Here is an 11,053-nt window from a genome sequence, read left to right on the forward strand (position 1 = left end):
CTTCTGTGCATCGTCATAATGCAAGTAGCTTTCGTCCTGTATCTTCTGTCGGGCTTGGCCCATGAGGAGTCGGCCAGGGTCATCTTCAGGGTACCTGGGTATAAAATTTCAGCGATTATAGAATAGGGAAAGTCACGAGCTAGGAGTATGATGGTGAAGGAGGGTACAAATTTATCTAGGTTCAGGCCGACAACTCGGCGTAATACCCTACGTCCTGCTTTGGTGGTTTGTATTGCTTTTGGTGTGTTTCGAGATTGCGGATGTAGATCCCGATGTCTCATGCTTGCCTCTCTAGAGGCACCTCTACCCCTCCTTATATACTCAGGGGACTAGGTTACAAAGAGTCCTACTCGGTCATGAGTAGAGTCCCATTCGGTCATGAGTCTAGAGTCCTACTTGGATTACAACAATAACTCTTGGATTCCTAGTTGAATACTTTCCTATTCTATGCCAACTTCCATCTTCTGTGCGTCGTCATAATCCGAGTAGCTTCCGTCTTGTATCTTTTGTCGGGCCTGGCCCATGAGGAGTGGTCCAGGGTCATCTTGAAGGTACCCGGGTACAAGTTTACCACAACCCCAGCATCGTACACTAGTTCAATTAGAACTATTAAGGTCATAAAAATTCATAGTCCTAGTACATTAAGAACTATTACAATCATAAAAATTCATGGTACACTAGTACAATAATAACTTTTATGTCATACAAATGAACCATTAGTAAGTTCAACCGCAACATAGTACAATTTATTTTCCTGTTCATAATGGTAGCATGATGTAATAATGAACTAGGTTGCATCATAAGTGCGCTGAGGGAGGTTTCCATTATCTAAAAAAAATCCATCCTACCGCTAGATGGTATTTCGAAACTTATTACTGGTGTTTGTGGACGGTAGTTCTGGTACTGATGTCACAAGTACAATCATAGGATGGCCTTGCTCGCTAAAGCTAAAACAACGGCTTGGCTTATGGAGCTCAAGCACCAGGGTTTGGTAGGAAAGGGCCTAGAGAATACATGAGGAACAGAACATGCGTGATTAGCTCCCCACCGGTGCTTAGATGCTTGTAGTGGAAACACTACGGGAAAACACGGCTTTGCCGTGTTGGCCAAATACACGGCAAAGCCCTTTCGGAACACGGCAAAGCTCTTGCCGTGTGGCGGAACACGGCAAAGTCCACACGGCGAAAAACAGCACGGCAAAGGATCTTTGCCGTGTGCCATTCTGCGCGGAACACGGCAAAGCCTTTGCCGTGTGCCTTCCACCCAGGAGCACGGCAAAAATACAGTTGACGGAATCTCGACTTAACAGACGGCGCCACGTCAGATGGTTTTTGCCGTGTGCATCCAAACAGAGAACACGGCAAATATTCAAAAATTCGCCGTGTGCCTACCATCAAGGACCACGGCAAAAGCTTTTCTTTGCCGTGTGCCACACCGTGAGACGAGCACGGCGAAGAAACGGCACGGCCCACCCCTTTCCCTTTCTTTGCCGTGTGCCACCGACAAGGGAACACGGCAAAGGCCCTCCCTCTTTGCCGTGTGCCACCAAACTAGGGAGCACGGCAAAGGCCGTTTGGCCTGACCAAATGGTCGCCCCGGATGCACAGGCTGCTGCCACGTGTCCTCTTTGCCGTGTGCATGCACACGGCAAAGATCTTTGCCGTGTGCATGCACACGGCAAAGGGCACACCCAGTTTTTTTTTTTGATTGTTTCCTTTTAATCCCTGCATAGAAAGCAATAAATATACATATAACAGTTTAAAACTCACAAATATCATCATATATCACCATATATCCCCCATATCATCATAGCCGGTGTCACCATATCATCATAACCACATAAATAACAACAAAATAGATCATCAAATGTCCATAGAAGTCACATAGTTCATCAAATGTCCATACAAGTCACATAGAAGTCACATAGTTCATCAATGTCCATACAAGTCACATAGTCCATGAAATGTTCAAAGAAGTCATATAGTCCATAGTGGTTACATATCCATAGTGCAAAGTACATAAACACCATATAGATAAGGCAAAGCTAGCCACATGTCCACCGCAAACACATGAAAACCTTGATGATCAAGGGCTCTACATGTTGGCCACGCCGGTGATGATCAAGGGGCATCATGTTGCGCATCCTACAAGTTTCAAATCAAGAGGGCATTGTGAGATTGGCACATCATATATTTTTTACAAGTTGCAATTTTGACAAGTTTGGACAATAAAGTGAGATTGACAAGTCATATATGTTTGAGAAGTTGCAATTTTGATGAGTTTGAAGACTAGAGCGAGTGAGGCTAAACTTAGAAGCGTGTGAGTCACCAATTTAGGAGAACTAACCTGGAACAACGCGCGTTGGTTCCCAATGTTCGTGCTTTGCTGAGCTGACGTACGAGGCGTCGGCGTGATTTCCAATTCACCTTGGGCCGCATGGTTGGAGCCGCCAACCGAACTCTGTGACTACAACAACAAATGGTGAGCATTATTTAACAATAGATGCAAAGACAGCAAAATGGCATAAAATGGCATATGTACTGACTACTTACCCAAGGGAAGGTGAAAGGAGGAGGAGGAGCATGAGGACCAGTCCCGCCAGTCGGCATCAAGGATTGCATCTGGACTCTCATAACCTCCATCATCTGCTGCTGCTGGATCAAGGCCTGCTGCTGCTGGGCCAGCTGCTGCTGCTGCTGGCTCACCAAAGTCTCCATGTCCTCACGTCGCCTCCTTTCTTCGGCCACCTCATTCTACGTTGTGCCATTTGTTTTGTCATGATTGTTGCAGCAGAAAATATGAAACAAAGTGTAGATTGGGGAGGATAAAGAACATACCCGAATCTCCTCCATAGCTATGGTCCCAAGCCGTGGGCGTTTCTCTATAGCGGGCTGGGAGCTCGTCCTGCCCCTTCGGAGCTGGGAGAGAGTAGGAATGGTCTCAGGGGGAATGTTGCCATCTCCAATCCATAAGCGCCCATTCCTCTGGCCTTCTCCCGCTAGCACAGCAACCTCAGGGTCAAAGTCGGAAGTGCGAGGGTCAGCGTCGTCCCCGTGTACCTCCTTGAACTTCTGCACGAACTTGGTACTCCGTGTACATATTACATAGAGTTGCTACAAACTTTAGTATCCATTGTCCGGCTCATCGCGAACAATTGTGCGAGCAGTTGTGTCATCATCGCTATCATCGTTGGCCCACCAATCATCCACGTAACCTGGCGGTGGTCCCACGGGATCATCGGCGTCAAGGCCTGCACGAAAGCGCTCAAGCAATGTCAAGTCTTGTTGGTTCTCGACATCCTCAACTTCATCTTGCGCCGTGTCTTCATCCATGCCCGTAGCTTCGTGTTCTTCCTCCATGTCCTCATTTGAAGGCAAGTCGATAGTAAATTTCCCTGGTAGCCCTTCTTCCTGATAGAAGTCGCCGTCGTATGTAGAGGGGTCTAGGCGACGGTAATCTTCACTGTTTGGCAAAGGAGGCCTGTTGTGCGTCGGTACCGTGATCACAACATCCCAATTCAATAGACCTTTTCTCGGGTTCTTGCACGCGTATGAGAGATAGAATACTTGGAAAGCCTGGGTAGCCAATATATATACATCATCTCCAGCATATATCGAGCTTCGGTCAACTTCAACCAACCCAATCTCAGGTTTCCGTTTCACCCGACGTGGGTCGAACCAATGACATTTGAATACAACAGGATTTAGCCCTTTGCCAAAACCGTAATTCAGCTCGTATATACCCTCGACTCTTCCATAGTAATGGAGTCCAAACATGATAGAACGGTGTGAACCCTTCCTTGATCAAGTGTTTACTAACGTCATCCTTATTCTGTCGTTTCTCGTTACGGCATTTCTTGCAGGGGCAGAATATTTTTGCGGGCTTGCTGGGGTCTGCAAACGCATTTTCCACAAACTGCTTGGTCTTGTCTCTCCATTCAACTGTAAAGTCCCACTTGCTGTTTCTGCCCGTGTACATCCAATCGCGATTCTCCATCCTTCATTAGTGCCAAAACATTCATACAATCCTTTCAATCCACATTTCACAAATAATTGCAACCGGTATTAGTTCCATGGTTTGTCACAAGTTTTACGCCACTCATCCTATGGCTGTACTAGGATCCTAATCCCACCCGAGGATGTGCAGATTGGATACGTTCTCCATGCTCTAGCCGTACCAAGACATAATTTCGGTAGCACCTCCCCGCTGTTCTCCAGATACACGTCTCGGCGAATAGCCGAGAGGTTGTGCATCCGGAGAACAACGGGAAGGCACCGCCGAAATCCTATCTCGGAACGGACTAGAGCATGGAAAACGTACCCAATCTACACATCCTCCGGCTGTCCAAAAAACGTGGACAATCCGGAAGAGTTACGGTTATAAATATGCAATTTAATGCATATTTATTCGCGTAGCCCTTCCGAACGGGAGACACCTAGGTTTCGCGACCGACTTGGTTGTCTAAACACAAAAAAAAACCCTAGGCACGAGAGGTGGAAAGGCCTTACCCTCGAAGCGTGATCGATCGCCGCCGAAGATGCCCTGCGAAGACGGCGCCCTACCCTCAAACTCGACGCAGATCCTGCAAAAATAAGAATTTTTACATGCTTGTGCAGACAACAATAGCAAATTTGATTGAAAGGACCCACTCTGCTCAACGCTGCACAGTTCCTTTCAGCGCCAAATTCTTGCTGGGATTAGTTAGAGTTTATATATATTAGCTGTTTATGTTCAGAGGATATACTGCTACTATACATAATTTATCTTCATAATTTTTCTATGACAATGAATGTCTGATTAGCCACAAAAGACAAGATTCCTTGTTTGTGGGACTATTTTTTTTTGAATTCTTTGTCTGTGAGACACTTATGAGGTTAGCTTGGGCTATTCTGCTGTTCAGTAAAGATGGCGACAATACACATTCATTCAGAAATCTAGGTGGTGAGATGCCATACAGAAACATTCACGAAATGCATAAGCATGGTTAACTAATTACGTGGGTGAGCAAGTAACCCAAACCAACAAAAAAAAATACGTGGGTAAGCAAGTAATTCAAGTTTACCGCAATTCCAGTATTTTCTGGCTGGGTTGGTCACCGCCTCACCATTTCTCAAAGGAACAGTATACCATTTCTCAAAGGAGAAATGACCCACTCTGCTCACTACGCTGTACTATCATTTCTGAAGAAGAAACAAAAGCACTCTGCTCACCAATTCATTAGGATTCCTTGTTAGCTAATTTTCTATAGCAAATGTGAACACACAACATAAGGCCAAGCGATTCTCCCTGGAAACAAACTGCAGTTTTAAGCGTGAAATGCTGATTTCCTTTGATTAATATGTCAGCAAAGATGGTCAGGTCCAAGATTTTGCTCTCTGTGCAATGCCACAATGGCATGCCGAAACTATGAACGAGAAAGATCGACTACCAATTTTGCTTCAGACCAGGATAGCTTACCGGCATCAGGTTATCCGGTGGGCAGAAGCAGAGGGTCGCCGGAGCAGCAGCAGCGCGCAGCCGGAGCAGCACCGGCCCGGCGGCGGGCTCGCAGCAGCAGCTCCGGGGGGCGGCCTCGCAGCAGCAGCTCCGGGCGGCAGCCTCGCAGCAGCAGCCCCGGGCGGCAGGCTCGAAGCAGCAGCAGGTGGCGGCGGGCGCGGGCAGGGCTGCCTGTGCGGGCGCGGGAAGGGGCAGGGGCAGGGGACGGCGGGCGTGGGCGCGGGCAGGAGCAGCGGGCGGCGGGTGGCGGGGGCGGGCAGGGGCAGGGGGCGGCCGTGGTCGACGGCGGCGCGAGGTTGGCGGCGGCGGCGTGGGGTCGCGGGGTAGGTTGGGGACGGCGGCGCGCGCGGGGTCAGGTACGGGAAGGAAAACCCTAAGTCAACTATTCCGGCCACGTACAAAACCCTAAGTCCCTCACCTTTGCCGTGTGCCTAACCGTTCCACACGGCAAAGGGCCCTTCGCCGTGTTCCTGACCACGGCATAGCTCTATTTGCCGTGTTCCTACCAAAGTGCACACGGCAAATGTTTTTTTTTATTTTTTTTTGATTTTCCTTCCTTCTTTACTAAAATGAATGGAACACGCCAACCGGGTTAGGAACGCACGAAACCGAGGTTACCTTTACACATAAAATAACGTGTTCCGGTTCTAAAAATGATTTTTCCAAATTATTTGGGGCGATAGAAAGTGGACGCTTAGTTCAAATCCGGACCATTTCCAGCGGAATCGGCAGGACACCGCACGGAGTAGCGGGTCTACCCAGAAAGCTAACCCGCATGACACGCATGTGATCCGCGGTGTATATGGGTTCCTCTATCAACGTGCAGAGGTCCCGCTGAATTATTGAATGCCCCCTCTGTAGCTGCTTCACAAAAATAGCCCGCTTCGGCACTCGGAAAATGGGAACCGGGTTTTTCGTGGCACCGAAAGGGAAACACTGCATACGGCGTTGCTTCCCATTCCAAGGCACACGCACGTGCCCGATCTGGGCTCGTTCTGACAAATTATGCGTGTCCGGAGGGCAATACCTAGCTCTTTTGCCCTAAAAGCCATATAACTCCGGACATGATAGCTCATTTCGTGAAGGGTTTTTCAGAAGAACATGCGTATCCCACATCCGTCTTTTGTTCTCGCTACTACGTCACATAAAACGACGCCCCGCAACGTCTCGCATATTTCCGACTTTGTTTCGATACATTTCTGCCCAAAATGGGACCCACATGAAATGACGAACCGCTAGAACCGCCGGCCGGGGTTCACCGGGTTGGGAACGCGCGAAACCGAGGTTACCTTTACACATAAAATAACGTGTCCCGGTTCTAAAAATGATTTTTCCAAATTATTTGGGGCGACAGAAAGTGGACGCTTAGTTCAAATCCGGACCGTTTCCAGCGGAATCGGCAGGACACCACACGGAGCAGCGGGTCTACCCAGAAAGCTAACCCGCACGACACGCATGTGATCCGCGGTGTATATGGGTTCCTCTATCAACATGCAGAGGCCCCGCTGAATTATTGAATGCGCCCTCTGTAGCTGCTTCACAAAAACAGCCCGCCTCGGCACTCGAAAAATGGGAACCGGGTTTTTCGTGGCACCGAAAGGGAAACACTGCATACGGCGTTGCTTCCCATCCCAAGGCACACGCACGTGCCCGATCTGGGCTCGTTCCGACAAACTATGCGTGTCCGGAGGGCAATACCTAGCTCTTTTGCCCTAAAAGCCATATAACTCCGGACATGATAGCTCATTTCGTGAAGGGTTTTTCAGAAGAACATGCGTATCCCACATCCGTCTTTTGTTCTCGCTACTACGTCACATAAAACGACGCCCCGCAACGTCTCGCATATTTCCGACTTTGTTTTGATACATTTCTGCCCAAAATGGGACCCACATGAAATAACGGACCGCCAGAACCGCCGGCCGGGGTTCACCGGGTTGGGAACACGCAAAGAAAACACAAATAATTATATATAGTAATAATACACTGCGGAACTAGAACCACACACGATTAATACACTTAAAGAAATAGACCCACACATACACAAACGAACACTCTTCCGGCACACGCGAACACTCTTCAACACATGTAGCTAGATGGCGAACTAGAGACACGATAATTGGTAGACACACACTAATCTCAGTCACACACTAATCCCAGTCCATAGAGTCATCATCGCTGGGCGTGTCCTCTGAAGCGGTACTTGAGATGATGTACAACCAACGTTCATCATTAGGCGACCATGCCGACGCATCTCCTTTGGCGTACTCCTCTTCATATTCGGCCCTCCTCTGCCTCTTTCCCGCCCTCTTCGCTCTCCTCTCTACCTGCTTCTCCTTCCAGAAAATGCGCATGTTTACCACGTCCTGGGGATGTTCTCTGCGCCATTGTGCCATGAACCGTTCATCTGCCTCGGCGATGGTAATCCGCCGCTGCCCTTGACGGTGGTGCCGGAGCGAGAAACATGGCTTCCTCCAAAGAACTTTCCTCTGGGAAGTTCATTTGGTGGCGCGGTCGGGCAAACCTCCACGCCGCATCGTCGTATACACGGGCAGCCTCCTCCTTACTATTGAAGGTGCCGAGCCACACGCGCACTCCGGCGGCGGAGATTTCAGCCGCGAAACGGCCCCCAAGCCGCAAACGGACGCCTGTGAAGCCCGTGTTGCTATGGTTGATACGGCGACGAGGAGGCATCTCGACGGGTGCAGAGGATGGAGTCTTCGATGGTGGTGTTTGGAGGAGAATTGGTTGCCGGTGCTAGAGAGGAGAAGTGCTGGTGGATGTGGAGGAGAAATGCCCGAGACATGGGTATATATAGGGAGGGTGTGAGTGCTGAAATGGCGGGAAAGAAATGGCGGGAAAGAAGAGAGAAATGGCGGGAAAGAAACGGCGGGAAAGAAGAGAGAAATGGCGGGAAAGAAACGGCGGGAAAGAAGAGAGAAATGGCGGGGAAGAAGAGGGAAATTGACCTTTGCCGTGTGCTTTTTAGAATTACACACGGCAAAGCCATATTTGCCGTGTTCTTTTTTATCTGGCACACGGCAAAGACACCTTTGCCGTGTTCCTTGCTCTTTTGCACACGGCGAAGGTTTCGCGCCAAAATGCTGCCGACATACTACTTCGCGCGGGAAAAGTTGGAGGGAGAGGAGGGGTGTGCGCGGGAGAAGGACCTTTGCCGTGTGTCCGTTTGGGACACACGGCAAAGCCACGTCGTTATGACGGCGCCGTCTTGAGAACTCCCTTGGGACACGTGGCGCAGCCTTTGCCGTGCCGTAGACCTTTGCCGTGTGTCCTGGCCGAAGTTCACTGTGTTCAACTCTTTGCCGTGTTCTTTTTCGGACCTTTGCCGTGGTTGTTTGTTTGCCGTGTTCTTTTTTCAGATGTTGCTGTGTTTTAAATCTTTGCCGTGTTCTTTTTCCGTGGAACACGGCAAAGCTAGTAATTGCCGTGTTCCGAGGCGCTTGGCACACGGCAAAGGTTGGGCAACACGGCAACTACAGTTTTTCCCGTAGTGAAAGCACCCCCGCAACGAGGCGCGGTATAGTAAAGCATCTCCAACCACACCTTGGCGATGAGACCCCAACGGTGAGTTTCATCATTTATGCTAACGAGCTCGTGGGCCACCTCACATGCACGGGGCAGCACTGGAGAATAGATAGACTCCCGAGTGCTCTGCAGGAGTTTCTGCATATGACTACCATCAGCATTAACGTTGTCGGCCGTTTCTTTATGCTTCTGGATTTCAACCTTCGAGTCCGTCCGTTCCTCCTCCTTGGCTTTGATGAACAGCTTCATGACAGCATCCTTCTCATATAAATTACCCTGCTGTGGCTGCTGATCCGAGAGTGCGTCTCTAATTTCAGAATGAACTTCGTCATGTACAAATTGGGCACGGCTAGTAAGCATCACACCGCACTTGAAGACAAGGTACATGATATAATTTGACAGTTCTCTGCTCACCTCCTTGTGCTTCTTCATTTGATCAGAACAAATGTTGGTGTTGTCTCTGAAGAAGTAGCATATTTCTGTTGCAATGTGCCAGATGAGCACGCTTGTCGGGAAATCGACATCGCTGCTGGTGCTCCTGTGTAGTGCAGACCCTGTTCCTTCCATCCACTTCTGAACTGATAATTGGCCACGCGAGCTGGTAATGTCCCATTGTTTTGATGTTCCGAATAATAACAAGCTGTCGAGGATGAACTCTTTGATGGGCGTGTGACCTTTGGTGATGGGCGCGTATGTTACATCAAATAACCCAACACCCCATGGAATCCAGGGATCCAAGCGCTTACCGATCGATTGCCGTATGGATGCCATGCCTGCAGTATCTTGCACGGCGTGCCTCCTGATCATGCTGTATTGTGCTAGCTCTTCAGACCACTGTTTTCTGCTCCATGCAGGCTGAATGTAGCTGGCTACACGCAAGATTCTGGCCCGAAGATTGAAGCTCACGTTGGAAAAAATTGAGATGGTGGCAGAGGACACATCAAGGACTATTGCTCCTACAAGCAATATGTAGGAAACGGTGATATCAGCTCTGCTAGTATGGTGTTGGTCTCCCTTCTCGGCGACCATGAAGAGCACCAGGGCTACCGGTGTTGAAACATACAGGAAGAGAGAGTATAGCAGGAAGAGGGTGTCTAGAAAAGTTTCAGCAAGAAATCGAAATGGAGAATCATTGACCAAACTGTGTGCAATGCGTAATCGATGGATTAAATCCACCAAAACAATGTAGAAAGTTTCTCGAAGTGGATTTTTGGTGTAGAGGCGTTGGTAGCAATGAAAAAGACGTACACCCACATACTCATAGGCCCTGTAGCGGAATTCATTCGACCGAAACTCCTTGAGCATGTCTGGTAGTAGATCGTCCGCAACTAAAGTGCTGGGCACCGTATTGTGGAGAGCATCCACCGACACGATGTCACTTCCGGTGATACCCCGGCCCCTTATACTTTGCCAGCTCCTACTACCATTCAATATCATATCAAATGTTTCACTCATTTGGCTTCTGGCTTCATCCCTCGTGGGCCTGATCTCCCAATTATAGAACCCCGTCGTCCAATGATAGCGTGGTTCCGCTTTGCCTTGCTTTTGCTGCAGCACCCGTAGCGTGTGTGACAAACTACGAAGGGACCTCGATATGAGCATCCCTGGGCTCGCACAGTAAAGGCAGTACGTACGCTCAGCATACTTGAAGCACCCGGAGAGGAACAAGAGCACCATGGCAATACTGAGCCTGCAATCCGGCCAAGACACCTTGGCCACAACGTACCCGGCGAATGCTACATGGAAGACCAAGTTCAGCAGGTGGCGCCTCCACAGCTCGTTGTCCTGCTTCGAGAAGGCTGTGATGGTGTCCTGTCCGCCCAAGTGAATGAGCACGAATGGTGCCCAGAAGAACATGAGCTGGTGGCGCGGCCCACTCGCGTGGACTGCGAGGTGGCCAAGCACGAATATGGCCACAGAGTCGGCCGACAGGTAGCCCAGCCACAGGATAGTGCGCAAGACGTTTGACGCACTGCGCCTCCGCATGCCCGCTGTGAGGAAGAGGAAAACTTGC

General features: G+C 49.5%; 1 long non-coding RNA gene across 2 annotated transcripts; it reads right to left on the reverse strand.

Annotated features, from left to right (window-relative positions):
- Positions 1-1,826: 1,826 nt before the first annotated feature.
- On the reverse strand, positions 1,827-2,662 carry LOC139832224 (uncharacterized). Of its 2 annotated transcripts, XR_011746951.1 has the most exons (3): positions 2,553-2,662; positions 2,347-2,466; positions 1,827-2,144 (listed from the first exon to the last, which is right to left on the reverse strand). It is a non-coding gene; the product is annotated as an uncharacterized lncRNA (long non-coding RNA). The 2 variants fall into 2 exon arrangements; XR_011746950.1 differs by lacking the exon at positions 2,553-2,662 and having other exon boundaries at positions 2,347-2,546.
- Positions 2,663-11,053: the final 8,391 nt, after the last annotated feature.

Source organism: Lolium perenne, chromosome 6 (genome assembly GCF_019359855.2).
Source record: "Lolium perenne isolate Kyuss_39 chromosome 6, Kyuss_2.0, whole genome shotgun sequence".
In the NCBI taxonomy this organism is placed as follows: domain Eukaryota; kingdom Viridiplantae; phylum Streptophyta; class Magnoliopsida; order Poales; family Poaceae; genus Lolium; species Lolium perenne.